This window comes from Rattus norvegicus, chromosome X (genome assembly GCF_021556685.1).
Source record: "Rattus norvegicus strain SHRSP/BbbUtx chromosome X, alternate assembly SHRSP_T2T, whole genome shotgun sequence".
Taxonomy (NCBI): Eukaryota; Metazoa; Chordata; class Mammalia; order Rodentia; family Muridae; genus Rattus; species Rattus norvegicus.
This window is the reverse complement of record NC_141554.1, coordinates 74,270,337-74,294,135: the sequence shown is the minus strand read 5'-3', so window position 1 is coordinate 74,294,135 and position 23,799 is coordinate 74,270,337. Positions and strand designations below refer to the sequence as shown.

The 23,799-nt window shown below is 42.2% G+C and overlaps 1 protein-coding gene, 1 long non-coding RNA gene and 1 pseudogene across 3 annotated transcripts in view; all 3 read left to right on the top strand.

Annotated features, from left to right (window-relative positions):
• The window catches only part of Snx12 (sorting nexin 12), a 129,877-nt gene that overhangs the window by 70,088 nt on the left and 35,990 nt on the right, over positions 1-23,799 (top strand). The gene's annotated exons all lie outside the window — the stretch shown is intronic.
• Positions 7,982-12,216, top strand: LOC147998257 (uncharacterized). Its single transcript, XR_015646985.1, has 3 exons — positions 7,982-8,064; positions 8,802-8,844; positions 10,510-12,216. It is a non-coding gene; the product is annotated as an uncharacterized LOC147998257 (long non-coding RNA).
• Positions 8,456-8,575, top strand: Snora72l1 (small nucleolar RNA SNORA72 like 1; annotated as a pseudogene).

Below are 23,799 nucleotides of genomic sequence, written 5' to 3'. Positions count from 1 at the left end.
TCCACAACTCGTAGAACCCACTATGTGGGTTCCAGGAATTGACTTCAGGTCTTCAGCCTTGATGGCAAGAACGTTTGCTTGTTAAGCCATCTCTCAGGTGCTATATGCTAATATTTTGTGTGTTACTGGGGATTGGATCTAGGGTGCTAAGCAAGCACTCTATCCTTGATCTATATCTTCAGGTAATTTTAGTTTTTAATTTAAGAGAGTGTCCTACTCCCATTGCTGCCTGGTCTTAAATTTGCTCCGGTAATCCAAGCAGGCCTTGAACTTGTGGTCCTCTTTCCTCCTGAGTAACTGGGATCCCAGGCTTGAGCAAGCAGGCCTGGCTATACTTTTTTAAATTACCTTTCCCCCTCATTATTAAGAAATTGCTCTTTTTTATTTTCTTTTTCTTTTCTTTTTTTTCCGGAGCTGAGGACCGAACCCAGGGCCTTGTGCTTGCTAGGCAAGCACCCTACCACTGTGCTAAATCCCCAACCCTGCTCTTTTTGCTGCCTACCATGGGCTTCCAAGGACAGAACTTAGGCTGTCAGGTTGGTGGCAAATGCCTTTATCTGTTGAGCCATCTCACTGGAGTCATATTGCTTTAAAAAAAATCTTTTTAAGAAGTCAGAGAGATGGCTCAGGGATTTAGAGCTCTTGCAGACGACCTGAGTTTGGTTCCCAGCACTGACACTAAGCATCTTACAACTGTCTGTTACTCTAGTTCCAGTGGGTCTGATGCCTCTGGCCTCTATGGGCACTCACTCTCAGGTGAGCATATTTACACACACATATATAATTTAAAATTTGTAATATTTTGTTGATCATTTGTAGGTGTTCTTTATATATACTGGAAATTAGACAATTATCAGATAGGCAATTTTGTAAATATTTTCTCCCATTCTGTCAATTATCGTTTTAGTTTCTGGATCCCCCTTTATGCGTTAGGCTTTTTTTATATACAATCTATATACCATCTAGTCCACACACTTGACATGTGTAAATGAATGTATTTTAGTATGTGCATACTCATCCTCACCATCTCTTTCCCAAAACTTCATAATTTCCAAAGGAGACTTCCTGCTTACTTGAAGTTAATCCCTGCTGAACTTTGCTTTTTTTTTTAAAAACAGGGTCTCATGAATCTCAGGCTGACTTCCAACTCACTGCTTAGCCAGGGACAACCTTGAACTTCTGATCTTCCTGTCTATACCTCCAAGAATTGGGACTAGAGGTCTGTATACCACGCCCAATTTCTATGGAGCTGATGAATGAACTCAGGCCTTCATGCATGTTAGGCAAGCAAGCTACCAACTGAGCTATACCCTTAGACTTAGAACTTTTCTTTTAAACTTTAGTAGTAGTGGTAGTTGTTGTTGTTGTTGCTGTTGTTGTTGTTGCTGTTGTTGTTGTTGCTGTTGTTGTTGTTGTCGTTGTTGTGGGAATGCACATGCCAAGCGCACTTTCAGAGGTGAGAGGACAAGTATGTAGAGTTGGTTCTCACTGCCCAGCTTTATGTGGGTTCTGGGGATGAAACTGAGGTTCCAAGGCTTGTACAGCAATCACCTTTGTTCATTGAGCCATCTCACTAGCCCCTGAGCTTTCAGGTAGATTTTGTGTGACACATTTGTGGTTGGCCTTTAGAACAGCTGGGCTGGACAGTTATGAGAAAGCTATCTGCTTCCTAACATCATCTATTCAGGGCCACCCTCAACTACGTGGGGAGTTCAAGGTTAGCCTAGCCTAGCCTATATGACATCCTGCCTCAAAACAAAATTTAAAAAAAGAGAGACATCATGCTAAATGAAGTAAACCAGACCTTTCTGTTCTGTTTCTATACTTAAAACATTAATGAAGGGCTCTACACTCTATACTCAGGTGGCCAAGAGTAATATGTACAAGAAATGAACATATAATAACATGCAGCACAGATTGCCTTTACGGAACATTCTCTCTAGATTCCAGGCTTTGATCTTTTCACTCAATTTAAAATTTGAGTGTATAGTCATGTAACAATTAACAATAGCACTGCAACCTGAGAAGCAGTTCATGAGGTGGTTCCATTATTATGTTAACATTGTGTCCCTCCACGGACCCACATCGAAGACAGAATGTACTCTATAGGCCGGAAGTCCAGTGTCTCCATCCTGCCTGCATCTGTCATTGAAATGTCAAGGTAAGCTGAAAGGTGGAAATCATTTATGCCAAGTAACTTGTAAGTCTTTAGGATGAAAGTTAAGTAAGAAGTAGTACTTATAGAGAGCAAATGTAAACCAATAATGACCATGTTATAAAGTATGCTATGGGGAAATAGTACGTGAGCTGGAGAGTGTCTGAAGAAAATTCCTCAGTGGAGAAATATTTGAACTAATTTTTTGGGGGGAGAGAGTAATGCTAGGGATCAAACCTGGGGTCTCATGCATCTTGGCAAGCACCCTAGCACCAAGCTATACCCTTACCCTTTAAAAAAAAATTTTAAGACAGGGTGTCACTAAGTTCTTTAGGTAGATTTTTAACTTGTGATCCTCCTGCCCCTACTTCATAGGTAAATAGGATAAAAGATCTGTGTCACAAGGCTTGGTTTTCAGCTGAGCAAACAGTAAAGTATAAGGGGATGTGCAGTAGGCAGAAGTTAGAGAGAACAGACTGGGGACAAAGGGCAGAGAAGGAAGATAGCATACGGGATGTTTGGGAGCAGCCTGAAGCCTTTCTCTAACAAAACAGCACATTCCTTACGGTGACAGAGGAAAGGCAGGATAGGAACGCCATTTTAAAGACTCATACAGTTTGTATCCTACGCTAAAGCAGCACTTTCCAAATGTCACTCGCTGTATTTTCCATTCACAGTTTGATGTCTTGTTTCTAGAGTCATGAACTTAGGATATGTTTTATTTATATTATATTATATTTATATTAAAGTGTCACTATTAAAATAATAATAATAATATGTGCATTGCTATACACTGACACCTTTTAGAAAGCTAATGCTGAGTGCATTTTTGAAAGAGAATAGGTGGAGGGGTAGCAGAGGGGATTACTGGAAAGGCTATTGAAACACTCAGATGACAAAAGCCTTATTGGCAAGGGCGGTGGAGAAGGGAAGGGATTTTAGAAGAGATTTAGGATAGGACTTATGATTAATTAGAGGAAGGTAGGGATATTTATAACTAGAATCTGGATTTGGTGACTAATTAAGATGGGTGGAAGATTACGGGAGTGACCTGGCGCGACAGGTCTCTCGTACAAGTGATGGCACTATTACTAGAGTAGAGAAAGGAACAAAAGTTCGTAAGTGAGAAAAGTGGATTTTTCTGTTCATTTTATTACTGTTGTTAATTTCAATTGTATTTCATATTAAAAAGCTAGTATATTCTCATCGTAACAAGCGAAGTAATGTGAAGATACAAGATGATCAAGTCTATACTCTTTCCTTCCCTGTATAGAGAGTGATACATATAAAAGACAGATAATATGTAAAAGATCTTCCACGGTGTAAAAAAAAGAGACAACCACCATGGGAACTGGAAAAATATGCAAATAAGCACAGTGCCTAACTCGGGAAGCATCTCCAAGAAGGAATTCTACAGGAGCACTGATTTTTTTTATACATCCTTTTAACTCCTCACTAACAATGTAAAATATCTTTATAAGAACAGAAAGTTCAGCAGAGCAGCAGCTGGGGAAAGCATTCCCTACTTCTGTGTTCTTATGCTCATTTGTCCTGATTAAGCCCTAGAAATTCATAAGATTATTAAAATCTGCCCATCATGGCGGCACATGCCTGTGATCCCAGCACTCAGGAACAAGCAAGGGCAAGAGGATTGCTACAAGCTCCAAGCAGCCTGCTTTACGTAAGAAGTCCTTGCCTCAAAACAATTGGCTAGTGTGCTCCTGTTTGCAAAGTATTAATTATCATAATTTCCATCATCATCATGATGTCTCCCCTTTGACAAGCTCCTACTGTCCACTTGTAAAGATGAGGGACCAATGTGTGTGGCCTTTTATGTAGTATTTATGTGTGTGTGTATGCATGTGTAGAAAGTACGTGATGTGGATAGTAGATTTTTTTGAAGATTTGCTTTTTTATTATCCATATGCCTGTGTGGGAGTATGTGTATGTGAGTGGAGGTGGCCACAGAGGCCTGAGGTGTTGCTTCCCTGCTGGAGGTACAGGCAACTAGTAGTGAGAACTGAACCTGGATGGTCTGCTAAAGCTCTTAACTGCTGAGTCATCTCTCCAGACCCGATAATGGGTATTTTCTTATAAAGAGGAGGCTATTTATTTTACACACACATGTAAAGTACCCTGCAACTTGATTTCCTCAGCTGCCCATACTGCGGTGGGTGTACACTGGGTTTTTTTTTTTTTTTGGTTCTTTTTTTTTTTTTTTTTCGGAGCTGGGGACCGAACCCAGGGCCTTGCGCTTCCTAGGTAAGCGCTCTACCACTGAGCTAAATCCCCAGCCGTACACTGGGTTTTAATGTATCAAGTTAAGCCACACTTCTCTGTGGGATACAGCTTTTCGCCTACCTTTTCCCCCCAAGCTAGCTGTATTACATTTTACGTGACTTTCCTGCGAATGATATATATTTGGTTTGTGATTTTTTTTTTAAATTTAGTCTACCAGTCTCTGTATTTTAACCGGGCCATTTACATTTTAGGCATAAAATCATATTAGTGTCCCTAAGATTGCTGTGATTAGAGCCATAGAATGGTTCTGAAGGGGGGAGTTGTTGGCACAGCCTCTGGAGGAGGATTTTTCTTTGCCCGGTCCAGCTTAGATTTCAGACTCACCTGATGGCTTTGATGAGGTAGCCCCAGGTGTTCCGCAGCTTGCAGCAGCTTAACTCCAACCTCTGTCCTGTCTTCACAGGGCCATCTTCCCTCTGCATCAGCCTCCACGTGCCATTCTCAGCCTCTATACAGTTCTTCGGAATTTCTACCTTCCGATTTCTTAGGAGGAAATCAGCCTTTTCAGATTTAGGACTCACCCTAATGGCTTTATTTTTTTTTTAATTTATGTGTGTGGGTGTTTTGCCTGCATATACATGTACATGTGTATATATCTCATGCGGGCCCAGTGTCAGTGGAAGTCAGAAGAGGTTATCAAACCGGGAACTGGAATTAAAGGTTGTTGTGAAGCATCATGTGAGTGCTGGGAACTGAGCCTGGGTCCTTTGCAAAAGCAACAAGTGCTCTTCATCGTAGAGCCTTTCCCCCAGCCCACTAATGGCTTTATTGTGCATTGACTCTACTGCTACAAAAGGTCACTTAAAGGTTCTGAGGTTGAGGACTTCAATGTACATTTTTGGAGACACAAACTCACAATCTTAAGCCTGGAGTCTGACATTTTAGTACTTATTTCCTGTTTGTTTCTAATGTTTCTCTCTCTCTATTTCCTTATTTTTTTTTTTTGCCCCTGTGGATATTTAGGTTTTTTTTTTTTCATACAGGGTCTTACTATGTAACCCAGGCTGGCTTCAAACTTGAGATTCTTCTGCAATTGCCCCCCAAGTTCTGGGATTCCAGGCATGAATAGCTTATATCTAGCCTATTTATGTTATTTTAAAAATTTAACTTAAAACGAGTTACAGTGTGTACGTGGCGGTGGTGGAGGGGTGCCGTGAGGGTACGTGCAAGCCAGAGAACAGAAGCGGAGGCAAGAGGACAGCGTTTTCCAGACGTGGTTGTCAGATGTCACGCTCATTCTCCACCTCATTCCCTTAGACAGACTCACGAAACCTAGAGCTAGGCCAGCGGCTACCAGGCCCCAGCAACTCGGTTTCCAGCACGCACAGCACTGGGACTATAGGCATGTATGGACTGGCCTTTTACAGGGGTGATTTGAACTCATGTCCTCATGCTGTGTCACTACCTCTTTTGCAGACAGAGCCATCTCCTTAGCCCTTAGGGTCCCTTAGCTGTCCTTATCTGTTGTTTTCTATCAGTTCCCGGATCCTGTCCAGAACGTCACATTGCTTTTAGTCATCCCGTTTCCTTGGTGCCTGTGGATTCTGACTGTTGTTCACTCACTTATTTTTAAAACCTTGATGTTTTCAGTGACTACTTGTCAGTTTTGTAAAATAATGGAAGCTGTTCGATGTATTTGTCACAATTAAATTGAGTTACGGATTTGGGGAAGACTACAGAAGTAGACAGATTTTTCTCCATGTCGTGTCACAGATATCGACTTTCAAAATGGCCCACCACTGTCAGTGTTGATCTTTATAACCTGGCCGAGATAGCGTTTGTCGGACTTTATTGTCTTCACAATGACGTTACTCTTGTCTCCTTTCTAGACTAGACTTTTGGAAGTCAGTATGTATGCCCAAAGTAAACGACTAGAGTTAGGCTTCACTTCTTTGAGGGAAGCGTGTCTGTAGATATGATTAGAATAAGATATGATTAGAATAGGCTGTTTGTCTCTTCCTCATCATGTGTGTATATCATGAATGTATTGGTCTGTCTACCATTTGTTTGTTCAGTGTAGCAATCATTTATGTGTGTCAGCATGGACTCATGGCTATGCATTTTGTAGCTTGGGTTATAATTTAACACCTCTTCATTTCTTGCTTAGAATGTTCTAGTTTGGCCATAGAAACTCATGTAGCTTGTTCTCAGTTCTTTTCACCTACCCCTATCGTTTTTTGAGGGTGCAGTTTCCTACATTTGGGCAAAGCTCTAAGTTCATCATGTGTTCTGCTGTGTTCTAACAGTTCATTTGCTTCAGTTCTTGGTAAACATTTTACTGTATTCTGTCTTATGTGGGTTCTCTCTGTAAGTGATGTGTTTTCGTCTTCGAGTTACTTCAAGATTTTTTTCTATGTCTTTGTTTTTTGTTTTATGAGGATACATTGTAATGTGGCTTGACATGTATTTCTCTCTCTCTGTAATGAAGCCCTTAATAAGGAAGACATTTTATTTATTTATTTATTTATTTATTTATTTATTTATTTATTTATTACTTGGAGATAGAGTATTGCTGTGTAGCCTAGCTCTAGCTGGCAGGGAACTCACAGCTATCTGCCTGCATGAGCTACTATGCCCAGCCTAGATTTATTCATATTTCTTTGAGGTAGGGTCTCTCCTCGAACCTAGGCCTCACAGTTTGTCACCTAGGCTGGAACCCAGCCAGCCCAGCAAGCCCAGCTGGCAATGTTCCTGTCTCTGACTGACCCAGAGCTGGGAATACAGGCATACATACAATGCCTGGCTATTTATTTGGGGGCCCCGGAACCAAATTCCAGGCCTTATGACTCTGTAGCAGACGCTCTTACCATCTGACGCATCTTTCCAGCCTCCATTGTTTCTGTTTTCTGACACAGGGTCTCCTGTGACTCAGGCTGATTTCAAACTCACTAGGAAGCCAAGGATGACTTTGAACTCCTGCTCCTGCTGCCTTTACCTCCTGAGTGCTGGGGTGTGTACCACCATCACCAGTAATAGTGTGCTGGGGAGCAAATCCATGGCTTTCTTGAATGCTAGGCAAGCAGTCTATCAGCTGAACCACTAACCTAATAACTAGCTCTCTGATAGTGTCAACTGTATTCTAGATGAAGAAACCAATTGAAACACAAAATCATCAACAGAAAGGATATTTACTGTAGCAATATTATCACCGGCAAAATTGGAAACAAGTTATAAATAATGTTCTATTAACTTGGGCATTTCCTCAGTGATTCAGGCTTAGTTAATCATATTTCTTAATCTATAGCATATTATTATTCACCTTCACTTTCCCGTGGCCACAAACATGTGCTTAAGGTGCTCTGGGAGAACTGTCTTAGTAGATAAGGGATATGTGTATATATCTTAAACTTTAGCAAATATTAAATATTACCAGATAAAAGTTACGGAAAAGTTACAGAAGCTCACGTTTCTATCAATAGTGTACAAAAGCACCTATTTCCGTGACTCTTCACCAGTACTGGATATTGTAATTTTTATTAATTTTGTGAGAAGCATCTCATTAATGTTTTATTTGTATTTCCTTAGAACAGAGTTTTACTTTTTTGACAACTTGACTTTCTTCTGTAAATTGCCTTGTTTGGAACTGAGCAATGAACATTGAATTCATGGTAAGGACTGCAAATGAAAATCAAGGCCCGGGGGCTGGAGAGATGGCTCAGTGGTTAAGAGCACTGACTGCTCTTCCGGAGGTCCTGAGTTCGAATCCCAGCAACCACATGGTGGCTCACAACCATCTATAATGAGATCTGATGCCCTCTTCTGGTGTGTCTGAAGACAGCTACAATGTACTTATATAAATAAATAAATAAATCTTTAAAAAAAAAAAAAAAAAAAAAAGAAAATCAAGGCCTTCAGAAAAGACGTTTGTGGGAGGATGGGCCAGGGAAATCCTGGCTGCTGAAGAGGTTAGGGCCATTAAAGGGGGAGGGGGCCACTTCACACTGTGACAATAGACAGAAGCCTCAAGGGTGGAGAGGCTTAACTCGTTTGAAATACTGACTGCAGACGTCCTGGCTCTTCTGGTCTGCTCCTAATCAGGTCAGGCTCAGCACTGACTATATTAATGTCATGGTTGTGTCCCCAGACCTAGGTGTGGTATTATAAATTCTGGTGATAAATCAGGTCTGATTTATCGTATGACCATCCTCTGTGATCATATGATGGCTAACATTCTAAGTTATCATTGAGCAACCTCAGGAAATTGACAGTGCAGCTACTGCAGACAATTTGCACAGAATCCGTGCAAATCTGCTGTCTCCACTAAAGAATGTGGAGCCACTGTAGGGAGGTGGGAATGGCAGTTGCAGGTGACTGCACTGGAAAACGACTGCTTTTCTTGTTCTAGGTGGTTCTGATATTACAAGCAGGCCAGAACAGATTGGTAAAAGGTAAAGCATGCAAAAATATTAATTTGTCTTTGCTAAAACTTCCCAGGGATTGTTAATAAGGAAAGGAGAGAGGGAGGGAGGGGGCACTTTGCTAAGAGTTCTGGAGGGTACACTGTTTACAAAACACACGACACAAACCAGGGCAGGGAGCTCTGTTACCCAGGCCTGAGCTTCTTTTGATGATTAAGAACAATGTGCTGGTGGCTGGCTCCCCTCCTCCACAAGACGTGGGAATTGGAGTTTGGGTGGGGGACCAAAGTCTGGTCCTCTGCAAGAGCAGCCACTTTAAGCTCTTTACTGCTGAGCCATTTCTCCAGCCAAGACTAGACCTATTTTTTAAATTATTATTTTTTCAATCAGAGAAATGTCTGGGGGATTTGTTGGGAAGAAGACAGGGTTTCAGCACGGGAGGGAGAGGATGAGAATCATGAGGGTAAAAATGACATGTATGCAGTGACTGCTCATTGTTGACACATATGAAGCTGTCAACACGTGAAATCGATACATGTGGTATGTTAGCTTTGGTGCTGTGTTTGGAGCTAAAGATGGGAGACATTAGCAGATCAGCACAGACTAACTCAGGTAGCTCTTCTAAACAAGGTATTGACTGTTCTCTCTCTCTCTCTCTCTCTCTCTCTCTCGTTCTCTGGGAAGGAAGCAAGGGGATTAGATGTCTGTCTAAAAAGGGAGAGGAAGAGTATGAGTGATGAAGTCACTCTAACTCTTCCCCACTAACAAAGACTGTGTGTGGGCTCTGAATACTTGGCACGTAGTGTAGTTGCTCAATAAATATTTGAATTTAAACTATTAAGTTACTCATTTGGTCTCTGCAACAACCATATGAGCTAAGGATTTTACCCACATTTAACAGATTAGAATCCTGACACTTACATTAGCTCCCTTCTGAGTTACAGGAATGTGCATACATAGCTTATCCTCTTGGGAGGGGAGAGGCCAGGTCTTGTGGTGGGAGAGGAGGGAGAGAAGGGAGAGGAGGGAGAGGAGGGAGAGGAGGGAGAGGAGGGAGAGGAGGGAGAGGAGGGAGAGGAGGGTGAGGAGGGAGAGGAGGCAGTGGGGAAGAAGGCAGGTCATTCTTCTCATTAACATGCTTTCCAGTTGTTCCTGGGAACTTGACATTTGCAACCGGATAATTCTTTGTAGAGGGCTGTGAGTGGAGTTGAAGAGTGCCTCAAGATGTCTCTAAGATGCCCGCACCATGTTTTGACAGTCAAAAATGTCTCCAAACATTGCCAAGGGTTAAAATCTCCCCTGTTTGGGAACTACTGCCTTAGACACTGACAGGACAGGGACAGCACTGCCCAGGAGCCTCCTTACCTGCTCTAATGTTTACCTGTAGAGTTACTAACCATCAGTCTGATGTGAGCACAAATTCACCTTAGCCATCTAAGTCAGCCTTTTTCCTGCCTTATGAATATGAACAAGCTATGTTCTTGTCACTCCATTAAAAAGTGTTTTTTCCTAACAAGTATGCTGCTGCACATTGTAGTGCCAGCACTTGGGACATAGAAATAGGAAGATTGCAACTTCAAGGCTAGCCTGGGCTACATAAAGAGTTCAACATCGGTTTGGATTATATATGGACCCTGTCTGAAACAAATGAATAAACAAACACAAACACTTAAAACATATTTTGTCCTTTCTCAGGTGCTTCACCCCCCAACCCCAATGTCTACTCCAGCCCTTTCTCCTAGCTCATCCACTGTCGTCTTGGTGTGAAGGCAGAGCTTCATGAGGTCTGCAGCTGAAGTTACTTAGTGTGTTGGAATTTTCTGGTAAAGTCCACCCCTCTTCTGCTTCTAAACTTTACCTTAGGCCCTAAGGCTGACTGGCTCTGTCCCCACATCTCTGCTTCCTTGTCATGAGTCTCGTCTGTCTCAGGGAGATGACAATCATTTTTGTGGAATTTAAAACCCAGTGCAGTCGTGTCATTTAGAATGCAAACCTCCTGCCTCACTTCTACCCTAGTCCTTCTCAAGCAAACAGGGATCACAACACCCTGGAAGGGAAGCTTCTAGACTGAGAAAAACAACCAACACCCACCTACCCCCCAAAAGCTAGAATGTTCTATTAAACTTGAACATAAGTATGTCCCAATTTCTACAAATATTTTTGATAAAAATTCATACATCGTTAATCAGAACTTCAAACTTAGCCAAGTGCTCTGTATTTTATCAGGCAATCCTGCTAGAGACCTTATCAGAAAACTGCTGCATACTGCCCAGAGAGATTCCTATTTGGTAGGTCTGGATGGGGCCTAAAAGTCTGTTTATGGTGGTTTGGGGACCACACTCTTGAGAGCCACTGGCATAGGATAAACAGAAAGATAAGGGTGTTGCCTCCTTCAAAGCATCAAAATTAAAGAGAAGAAAGTTGCTAAGACTTGAAGCAGCCCCTTGTTTTTTAAGTATTGACTCCCCAACCAGACCCCATCAGGAATCCATGCAAGAAGGTGTGTGAATTTTCGCACTTTTAGACTATTTGTAGTGCCGAGTTTGAGGCCCTGGCCACGCACATGTCGGATAAGTGTCTTTCACACAACAACAATCCCCAGCTCAGACAACCATAGTGGGCTAGCTAGTCCAAACTATAGACTTTAAGCATAGATACAAAATGCTGAGAGTCACTTTAGGAAGCAACTATTTACCAAAAGCCTAATGTTGCTCATTGTTTACTTAAGAAGATTAAGTCAGGGGTTGGGGATTTAGTTCAGTGGTAGAGCGCTTGCCTAGCAAGCGCAAGGCCCTGAGTTCAGTCCCCAGCTCCGAAAAAAAGAAAAAAAAAAGATTAAGTCAGAAGAATGCCTCAGTTTATAATCTGAAGGGTTCTTAAGAGCTATGAGACTTTCTTTCTCTTCCTTCTATTCCCTCCCTCTCTCATTTCCCTCTATCTGTCTTTCCTTGAGCACTTTTGCTAATTATAAAAGGAAAACATAACACATATACAGCAGACGACTTCCAGGTCTGGGTTCAGTCAGAGAAGATGCACCTAACCCTCAGGAAGTTTAGTGGTCTGGTGGGGCGGGGGAGGGGCAACATCCTTGTGGAGACGGGGTGGGGGTTACAGGGAGGAGGGATGGGATATGGAACTGTGAGGGTGGGGGTGGACCCAGAGGGGAATAAAATCTGGAGTGTAAAAAATAAATTAATTAATTAAAAATAAATAAAAAATAAAACATACCCATTAGATTTCAAACAGACATTATAGCAAGTTACACGTTGAACGAGAACTCCTCTGTAATGTGAGCGCTGAGAACAGCTCTCTGGACTGCTGCATATTTATATGAAGTCTCTTTACATAATCCCAGTATGTATAGTTTTATTTATTTTATTAAATAAAAATTTGAGCATACTGAACATACTGTTCTGATTTTTTCAAAAAATTACTACAGAATTTGGACATGTTCCAATACCAGTACATATGGATCTAATTTTTAAAAAGATTCTTTTTTAAATTTTTATGTGTATGTGTGAGTGCCTGAATTATGAATCTGTATCATGTGTGTGTCTGGTGCTCATAGAGACAGGGGAGGGGATCAGACCCCCAGGAACTGGAATTAACATGCAATTCTAAACTTTTATCTATATGGGTACAGGGAATCAAACTGCTTCGGGGCAAGATCAGACGTTGCTCTTAACTGCTGAGTCATGTCTCCAAACTAGACCTAATTTTTAAATTCAAATATTAAAAAAAATCAAGGGGCTTCTTCTTCTTCGGGAAAACACTAAATGGCAGATGACACTGGATCTGGAGGCCCAGGATTAGGAGGCCGAAGTGGCTTCCGTGGAGGATTCGGCAGCTGTCTGAGGCACCACGGCCACCGTCCTGGTCCAGGCCTTGGCCATGGTGGAGGCCACCCAGCTCGTGGAGGTAAACAAGGAGTGAATCCCCGTCACCAAGCTGGGCCGCCTGGTTAAGGACATGAAGATCAAGTCCTTGGAGGAGAGCTACCTGTTCTCCCTGCCCATTAAGGAGTCTGAGATTACTGACTTTATCCTGGGCGCATCTCTAAGGATGAGGTTCTGAAAATCATGCCAGTGCAGACGCAGACTCCGGCTGGCCTGCGGACCAGGTTCAAAGCTTTCGTCGCTATTGGGGACTACAACAGTCATGATGGTCTCAGTGTTAAGTGCCCAAGGAGGTAGCCACTGTCATGGGAGGGGCCACCATCCTGGCAAAGCTTTCGATTGTCCCGTGCGGAGAGGCTACTGGGGGGACGAGATTGGCAAGCCCCACACTGTGCCATGCAAGGTGACAGGCCGCTGTAGCTCTGTGTTGGTGCATCTCATCCCTGTCCCCAGAGGCACTGGCATTGTCTCTGCTCCTGTGTCCAGGAAGTTACTGATGCTGGCTGGTATAGATGACTGCTACACTTCAGCCTGGGGCTGCACTGCCACCTGGGGCAACTTTGTCCAGGCCACCTTTGATGCCATCTCCAAGACCTACAGCTACCTGACCTCTGACCCCTGGAAAGAGACTGTGTTCATCAAGTCTCCTTATCAGGAATTCACTGACCATATTGCAAAAACCCACACCGGAGTCTCTGTTTGGAGGACCCAGGTTCCAGGTGTGGCTACCACATAAGGATTTTTATACAAGATAAATAAATGAATTAAATCTGTTTTTAAAAAAATCAGGGGGTTAAGGATTTGGCTCAGTGGTAGAGCGCTTGCCTAGCAAGCGCAAGGCCCTGGATTCGGTCCCCAGCTCCAAAATAAATAAATAAATAAATAAATAAATAAATAAATAAATAAATAAATAAATAAATGTAAAAATAAAAATAAAAATAAAAAAATAAAAAATCAAGGGGCTGGGGAGATGGTGCAGTGGTTAAGAGAACTGGCTGTTCTTCCAGGGGACTTGGGTTGAATTCCCAGCACCCACATGGCAGCTCACAACTGTCTGTAACTCCAGTTCCAGGGGATCCAACATCTTCATCCAGATACCGATGCAGGCAAAACACTAATGTACATAAAATAAAAATAAATAAATCATTAAAAAACCAAAACAGTGTCCCCTGTCCTAGCCTTCTGACTGCACTTGCCCTACATTTTACCAACTGGCCAATATGTTTTCCTCTTTCTTCTCTTAACCTCTACCTCTATTTTTGAGACAGGGTTTCTCTGTGTAGCCTTAGCTGCCCTAGAACTTGCCATGTAGATCAGGCTGGCCTGCAACTCACAGAGATCCACCTGCCTCTATTCCCCAAGTGCTGGGATCGAAAGTGCGCACCACCACCCTGGCCTTTCTTTTTCATTAAATACACTGCAGGGGAAAGAACCCAGTGTCCTCTGTATGCTAGGTAAGCTCTACAGCACGGAGCCGCACTCCTAATCCTTTCTGGCTTTTCTCTCTTGCCACTTGTTTACTAAAGAAACCAGGCAGCTTGACCTTTACAGTTTCCAAGTCTGGATATTGTTCATTGTGTCTCTATTAGCTAGATTACCATATTCTCTGTACTGCATTTTCTTTAAATATTTTTTTTAATTTATTATTGTGTGTGTACATGATGGATGTGTGTGAGCACACATGCCATGTGGCACTTGCGAAGGTCAGGGGACAACTTTGTGGAACTGGTTCTTTACATGGCTCCTTGGGATCGAGCTCAGGTCACCACACTTACATGGCAGACGCTTTTACCTGCTGAGCTATTTCAGTAGCTTATATACTATATTTTTGTTGTTATTGTTTTAAGATAGGATCTCATGTAGTCCAGGTTGGCTGCCAACTCTCTACATAGTTGAGGATAACCTTGAACTGATGATCCTGCCTCGATGTCCCCAGTACATGCCTGATTTTTTTTATATTACTAGTTGATTTGATCAGGTTCAGGTAAGGGGATTTTTAATAAGACTAGTTCATAGATGATATTTGTATTCTCTTAGCAGAAGGTACATGATATTTATCGTATTAGTAGCCATTTGCTGCTTAAGGCCTAGATCCATTTATTCATTAAGGGCTGTAGAATGGTGACATTTGGGCTCTATTAGTCTTCGTCTATTTTCTAGGATAAAGAAAAACATCTCCTCTCCTATTATTTGGTCGGCCAATGGTACAGTTTGTCAAGGGAAGGCAATGTAAATGTTTGCTTTTTCTCATTAATTTTTTTCAGAACAGTTATTTGTTTTATTCCTATTCAAAAAAAATGTCAGCAGCAGCAGCAACAACAACAACAAAAGTCTCCACGAACTCAGAAATTGAACTAAATTGATACATTTCCTGGCATAGACCTGAAATTACTTCTCTAAAAAGGCCTGGTTTCTTTCTTTCTTTTTTTTTTATAGGAAATGGTATCTCAAGGCCACTGTGTCTGGCTGCTAGCAGCAATACTCACAGGTACTGAGTCCGTCAGCGTTTCAAACCTTTTAAGGCAAAACTCGACAGGAGATGTTGATATGTTGTTTTTGCAAAGTCTGGTCTTCGGGGGGTTTTCTTAGCTGTCTCACCTCCGAATCTCCTTCCTTTCATCCTTGAGAACCCACAAGTACAGGAGATAATAGGCTTAAATTATCATATTATTATGCAGTAGCTTTATATGCCATGCCATAGTCAACTGTCTCTGAGCAGAATATTAATGCTTCCACTGCTAACGGGATGGCAAAACCAGAGAACCTGTTTGCGCCCTCTCCGCACCAGTATTCCATTGACAGTTATTGTAACCAGCACTTTCATACTGACAGCTGTCACTGAATCACACTTCTACATGGACTAGGTGTATTTCTTCAGTCAGTTCATCTACTGCTATCAAACAGTCCTTTTGTGGATGTTTCTCCAGCTCTTTTTAGTTTTCTAGAGTTTGTTCTGTAGCTGCTTGTTTAGGAAGGGTGCCATAAGAACAGTATTTCCCGAGTGAATGTAGGTTGACAAGCTTGGAGACTCAGGATGTCATTTAGAAATCACCAGAGACAGAGAGTCATAAACAGCAGACATGTATTACACAGTCCTGGAAGCTAGAGGCCCAAGGTCAGGTGTTGGCAGGTTTGATTTCTCTGAGGTATCTGTCCTTGGTTAGCAAGGCTGCCTTGGTCGTTCGTGATACAGCCTTGCCCTGCTATCTTTTGGCTATTTAGTGTTAGAGACTGGACATTGTTGTGTAACTTAGGCTAGCCTCGGAATTTCAACTGTATGCTGTCTTTGGTGTCTTTATGTGAACAAATCACCTCTTTCAAAAATTGTTTTGACAATATTAGGAATGTAGCCTTTGGCTGAGCAAATGCCAGTCAAGTGCGGCAAGACTGAGCTCTCCACTCGCTGCCCTCCTCCTCTTAGGGACTGCAATCAGAGAGAACAGCCTCCTCTTCACTTAATCACCAATATAAAGGCCTTGCCTTCACATATTCACTGGTTCTGAAGTACCAGGGCCTAGGTTTTCAACATGTGAATTTTTTTTTTTTTTTGGGTTTGGTGAGAGGATCCCATTCAGCTCATAACACTTTGGATATGAATAAAAACGGTTACTGTTTTAAAACCTCTGTGTCAGTCATTTATTTTTTTTATTCTTTGATAATTTCAAGCATGTATGTAATGTATTGGGGTTGTTTTCATTCCCCATTTACCCCTCTTATCCTCTTCCCACTGATCCCTTCCTTCTAACCATTAAGTTCCCTTCTCCTTTCCTGGCTTTTGTTTTGCTACATTTCATTTAGTGTTTGTGACCTACTGAGGTTAATTGGGGTTGCTCGTGTGAGCATAGATGTACTTGTTTACTGTATTATGACCAGTGATTACATCACAGAAACAACCATTAACTGCCAGTAGATCCCGAGGATCCAAGTCAGAAATGTAACTGCTTGGGTTATGATGTTTTTCCTATATAGCACGAAAACGTTTTCTTCTTTTTCAGTATAAAATATTGTCAATACATCTGATAACTGGCTGGTTTTCTTTCATTTATCTCCTTACTTAGTAGGAAATCTCCCACTAAAAAGTTAATGCTTTAGGCAGAGGCAGGGGGATCTCTACGAGTTCTAGGCCAGCCAGGACTATGCAGAGAAACCTTGTCTCAAAAAACCAAAAATCAGGGCTGGAGAGATGGCTCAGTGGTTAAGTGCACTGACTGCTCTTCCAGAGGTCCTGAGTTTAATTCCCAGCAACCACTTGGTGGCTCACAACCATCTGTAATGGGATCCTATGCCCTCTTCTGGTGTGTGTCAGGACAGCTACAGTGTACTCACATATATTAATAAATCTCTTTAAAAAACCAAAAAATATGATAAAATAAAACTGTAATGGAATACTTTTGCTAGGATATATCTCAGTATTGGTCACTTCTCTACAGCTGCTTTTAAAATATGCTGTTTTAAGTCTTTGTTCCAAGTTATTTCAGGAAAGCTTCCCCCTCCTTTTTTTTCTTGGATATTTTATGTATTTACGTTTCAAATGTTATCTCTTTTCCTGGTTCTCCCCCATCTCATCCCACCTCCCCCTACTCTATGACCGTGCTCCCACTCCCACCCACCCATTCCTACCTCCTGCCCTGCATCAGGAAAGTTTTCTTGTAGCCTTTTTAACCTTTTAATTTTATTTTTTGAGTCATGGTTATTTTATTGCCCAGGTTGTCCTGGAACTCAACAATATAGTAAGACTGCACTCAAACGTGTTGAACCTCCTGTCTCAGCCTCCGAAGTGCTGGAATTGCAAGCACGAGCTACCATACCCTCTCTTTTCATTTTTCTTTATTAACTTGAGTATTTCTTATTTACATTTCGATTGTTATTCCCTTTCCCGGTTTCCAGGCCAACATCCCCCTCCCCCCTCCCCTTTCTTATGGGTGTTCCCCTCCCCATCCTCCCCCCATTGCCGCCCTCCCCCCAACAGTCTAGTTCACTGGGGGTTCAGTCTTAGCAGGACCCAGGGCTTCCCCTTCCACTGGTGCTCTTACTAGGATATTCATTGCTACCTATGGGGTCAGAGTCCAGGGTCAGTCCATGTATAGTCTTTAGGTAGTGGCTTAGTCCCTGGAAGCTCTGGTTGCTTGGCATTGTTGTTCCTCTGTTTTCATTTTTATGGGAGTGCATTCACTGAGTTTCCCACAGATAATTTTAACTGTCTCATGTACTCTGATCGTATTTCCCTGCTTTTGCTTCCTGCTCTTAGTCTCCCCTGCTCTTTACCCCTTTCCATTGGTTTTCTCTGTTCCTCCAGTCTGCATTCTGCTATGCAACTCATAGTAAGGACCACACACGGACGCACGCACGCACGCACGCACGCACGCACACACACACAGCAGAGAGAGAGAGAGAATATATAAACGTGCATATATATTCTCCATAAAGGGTTGTAGGATTCACAAACAAAACATGGTATTTGGCATTCTATACATGGCTTATTTTGCTTTATTTTCTTGTTTTTATTTTCTTCTCTCTGTAATTTTCTTTTTCCTCTTAATTTTTTTGGGGATGGGAAGGGGTGTAGGATTTGAGACACACCCTCTGTTTCTTAAGTGCTGAGATGTTCTTTGTCTTGATTTCCCCGTCCTTTTTATCACTTCATCCTTCTCCTTTTGGCTCTCTGCAGGTTCCCTGTTCTTATCTTCTCTTTTACATCTTGAGTTCATTTGCTCTTTCTACCTTAGAATTCATTTCTAGTCTGTCTTATTTCCAGTTCCTTCCTGGAGCCCATTACCCCGTGCTTTAGTCTTTCAGATCCTGACTTCTTCGGCATCTTCTCTCCTTTCCTTTGTCTATTTGGACTTGCTTTTCGATGGCAGGCTAGACTGTTCATGTCTCATAAGCATGTGCTTCCTTCCGCTTTGCTGTCAATTGTCATCGTGAATCGTCCTCACTAGCTTCTTTTCTTCCAGTGAAAGCTATTGCTCATTTCCACGTGATTTTATAAATGCGTGCTTATGTATTTTGATCTTTTGGGACACGGGGTCTTCTTATGCAGCCCAGGCTTCTTGCCTCGGTCTGTGGACTGCCAGAATTAGTGGCTCCTGCATTAAAAAAAAAAAAAAAAAAAAAAAGGTTAGAAGGGTGGAGGCTAGGATCCCAATAGATTTTTCATTTTTGTGGCTTCTAGCTCCCTCTTCTGTTGCTTTTGTGTAGTTCCCTAAAAATGTGACTTCCTTTCTCTGAGACTTGGCTCTAGCTCTCCTGTCCCATGGCCCTTTTTGCTTCTTACTGGATTGCTGAACGGGATTCTGTTTCTGGCAGTGTCTTCTGCTCCTGGCTGACTAGTGTGGAGAGCTTGTGGGGCCACACTGCTGCAGACATGGAGCTTTGGGGAAACTCTATAGGTCTCACCTGCTTCTGGAATATGCAAAGTCCCCTCCATTTCAACCACTTTGCTTTGCCGAGTGCTTCCTTTCACACGTGGCTAATATCACATCTGCTTCCCAGCTGTTGGTAGTCTGTACCCTCCCACATATTTGGATTTAATAATCTTATCTAGCTTTGCAACACTTATTGTCCATGGATTTGGGGGTTTTCTATAGCACATTTTCTGTTTTGGATATTGCATGTTTCAGATAGGGTTTCTTCTTGGAGCCCAGGCTAGCGCAAATTCCTGATGCTTCTGTCTCTATCTTTGGAGTGCTGTTTTCTGTTTTTATCAAGCTATTCAGGAGCGAGAATGTTTTAAAAATTATGTCACCTCCACAAACCTGACAAGAACCTTCCTATCAATGGATTTTAATTGAAATATAATATTTATACGTTTTACACATTGAAAAATAACCATTTAGGGGTTGGGGATTTAGCTCAGTGGTAGAGCGCTTGCCTAGGAAGCGCAAGGCCCTGGGTTCGATCCCCAACTCCGAAAAAAAGAACCAAAAAAAAAAAAATAACCATTTAAAGCCACGTGTAGTAGCTTATGCTTATAATCCCAGCAGTTGTGAGGTAGAGGCAGGAGGATCTGGTTTGTTATCCTCAGTTACAGTGAGTTTAAGGCTATCCTAAGCTACACGATATCCTATCTCAAAAACCAACCAAACAAAAAGAAAAAAAAACACGCCCCTAATAAAACACAACTAAAACAAAACAAAACAAAAAACGAAACAAAACAAAAACCCAAAACAAAAACCCTGCACATTCTAGCACACAACTGTAATCTCAACACTTAGTAGTTGGAAACTGGAGGATCAAAAGTTAAAGGTCATCCTCAGCTACATAGCAAGTTCTAGGCCAATCTGGGCTGTCTTTAAAAAAAAAAAAAGGTAGAATTGGACCCGGTTGAACTTTAACTCCAGTACTCAGAAGGCAGAAGCACGTGAATCTTTTTGAGTTTAAAGCTATTCTCGTCTAGTATCAAGTTCCAGCTTCCCGCTCCCCCGAAAAAAGTAGGAGCTGGAAACCAGGCTCATTTCTGGAGGGAGGGCTATGTAACCGCTTCTGTGTAACTCAGTTCTAGGGAACCTGAGCCCTCTTCTGGTCATTGTGAGTACTGCATGTATGTAGCACGCCCTCGTACACACAGGCAAAATATCACTGAAAAAGAAGAAATTTGGCTTTTTATTTTAGGCATTTCTGTATAGTTTTTATTTTTTTAATGTTTTAGGGATTATTCTTGCAACCGATCTCCATCTTTCTCTCACATTCATCTCATCTTCATTTTTTATTTGAGAATTTCATACATGTATATAATATGTTTTGATCAAATCCACCCTCCAGTTCTCCCAGCTCCTCTCCACCAGGTCCTGAGTCCATAGACTGTTCATATAATCTGAGACGATATCCTTGGAAAAAACCTTGATTCTTTCTACCCAGCAGCCATCAACTGCCATTAGCTGCCCAGCTAGGGGTGGGGCCTTATAAATCCCTCATGCTGAAATTTTAATTGGCTTGATCTTATGCATGCTGTCACAGCCACTGTGAGTACATGTATGCAATCAACCTGTTATGTCCAGAAAACACTATTTCACAGCAGCTCTCTAACTCTTACAGTCTTTCTGCCCTGCTTCTGTTTTCTATGTTTGTTTTTCAAGACAAGGTTTCTTGTAACAGTACTGGTTGTCCCTGAATTGGCTCTGTAGACCAGGCTAGCCTTGAACTCACTGAGAGCCACCGGTCTCTTCCTCCTGAGTGCTAGAAATAAAGGCATATGCAGCCATCACCCTGCCCCAGCTTCTGCTTTGGTCCCTGAACTTTGGTGGTGGTGGTGTAGGTGTTGATGTCACTGTCTCCCTTTAGGGCTGAGCACATTGCAGCCTCTAATTCTCTACAGTTTGACCAGTTGTGAGCACCAGCTACTGCGAAAACTAAGCTGGAGCACAGGAAAGGGAGATATTGTTTGTTTGCTTTTTTCTCTGAGAAGGTTTCTCTGTGTAGCCATGGTTGTTTTGGAACTCAGTCTGTAGACCAGGCTGGCCTCGAACTCTAAGACATCCACCTGTCTCTGCCTCTCAGGTGCTGGGATTAAAAGCTTCTTTCTGCTTATTTGCTTCTTTTTAACCAAAGCTTTGGATTACCTTTTTGTAGATGAATCTCACACACACACACACACACACACACACACACACACACACACACACACACACTTTTTTGCAGCTGTAGGCACTCAGTCTTAAGCCTTGTACATGCTTTTAGTTTTCTGAGCATATCCATTGGTTGAAATGCATTTCATTCCTTTTACTTCATCCGTTTTTGAGAGGGGGTTTCACTGGACTGTGGGATGGCCCGAAACTCACTGTATAGCCAAGGCAGTCCTCCTCCTTCAGCCTCCTGACTACTGTGCTTGTAAGCCTGAACCGCCATTCCTGACTCCAATTTATTTAATTCTTTGGATGCATTCTTTCTGGTTGCTTTCCAAGCCTGCCTCACAGCTGTCACCATGAAATTTTGTTTTTCTCACTGGAAATGTGAGTTCAGTCTGCATTTTTTAATTCCCTGGATATTTTTCTTTCTGGTATTTACCCTAGTTTTGTAAGAGTATATCTTTAATGGACTCAGAAGGAAGCTCAGGGACCATTTTACTAAAGTTTGAAAGCAGAACAACAGATCAGGCAACCTGTAAATCTTGGCAGCTTCCAGGTAGAGGGAGTTTTAAAAAGGAGAGTGTTTTATCTTTTGAGTTTGGGTCCAGAAAATCCAGCATGTTAGAGCCTTCTTAGGTTTTTGGCCAGTACCTAGAAGAGAAAGAAAGAATGAGAATGAAAAGTTGTGCTTCTTTTTAATTAGAACTCAGAAGGCAGTGTGGGTTAGCAATGTTATATGACAGAAGCTCTGTAAGCAACTGTATCAAGGGAGGGGCTTCCAGGAAATATCATTAAGGAAGGTAATTATTCTTCCCATTTTCATAGCTTGTCTTCAGGTAAATGAGCTTTCCTGTTGGCCAGGTGATTGACAGGTGATTGACAGGTGATTGATTAACCTTTAAGGGAGGAGGCAATGGTATATATGTTCTAATCTTTGGAGCAGGACAACTATGATTCCATTTTTTTTAAAATATGAGGAAGTAGCTTTTCCCTTGATGGGCCTCAGAAAAGCTCCAATATCTTCATCTTTTTGTATGGTATTTTAAATCCTAAGCAGGGACAACTGTGAGTTTTTCCTTTCTATTGTTACCAGGGAAATGGGAGGTGGGGTCTAAAGCATCATAAGAGAGTATCTTCAGTGGTTTCTAAGTCTGCTAATCTGCTAATTCCTAAAATATTCTTCCCCACCAAGAGTTGAGACCCTACAATCACTTAAGGGATGGGCTGAAATTGGGAGAAAGAAGGGATTAGGAGCTGTGGTTTGCAACTTTTCTAATGCTGCTACCCTTTAATGTTGTGGTGACCCTCCAATCTTAAAACTATTTTTCTTGCTACTTTATAACTGTGATTTTGCTAGTGTTATGAGTCATAATGTAAATATCTGTGTTTTCTGGTGGCCTTAGGTGAATCCCATGAAAAGGCCATTTGACCCTTATGAAAGAGTCTTACTCAAAGAGGTTGCCACCCACAGATTGAGAACCACTTAGGGTCTTCACCATTGCTAACTTTTAGGCCTTAGAGGGTAACCAAGGAATTACATTGCATCAGGACCATCAGACCAAGAGGTAAAATTAAGACAGCAGTTCAGTCCACATGGTCCAAAGATTAATAGCATAACCACCCTGGTAATTATCTATTTATCTATCTATCTATCTATCTATCCCATTTCTACCATGAAAATATAGATATCCAGCTTCAAATTTCTTCAAGGGATAAGTACACTGGAGTTTTGGTCACACACAGCTTCTGGGCAGCTGTGTAAAAGGAAAAGAAAGATAACAAGAGGATAGACCACAAACTAGAGTCCCCAAACACTTCTGGCATTTCTGGCCTGCGGCCAGTACAGAACCAAAGATGTTTTTGGCTTCTGGCCAAGAACAAGAATGGTATTGCTTGTTTCTGAGATCCCTGATGTAAAACTGCCTGCTTTCCCAAGCATAGTTTTTGTTTTTGTTTTTTTTTTCTCTCGGGCATGTATGACCATCATATCAGAGCTAACTTGGGACCTACAGTCATGGCAATGAAATAAACAGAACTAACACTGTGGTCGCTGTGTCTGTAAAGGTAAACGTAATGGTGCCATTAACACTTCCACCTTGCCTCTTAACCAGGAGGAGTGCAGAATATTAAAGGTGGCCCCTCCCGACAGTCAGGAGAGCTGGTCCCAGCGTCATGAGAGTGGATGAGCAGGCCCTGCCTCTCACTGGCTGCAGCTGGTGAAAAGTGGGCCCTGACCTCGCCTGGGCAGCCCTGATCCAGAGTTTTGAGCTGGCCCACCCCAACATCTACACTATCTATGAACTGCTGGAGCATGTGAAAGGGACAGTCCTGCAAATTCAAAGGCACAGGCTCTCCATGACACAGGACAGCAACAGGATATCCGAGAGGAGTCCTGGTGAGGATCCTGTATTACTGGTTTAACAGAAGCCAGAGGCCTCAAACCAGACCAATGACTCATTGCAGTGAATATTTGCAAGTAAAGATGAGTGGACAAAAGGGACTGTGGGACACACTGTGGCACACTG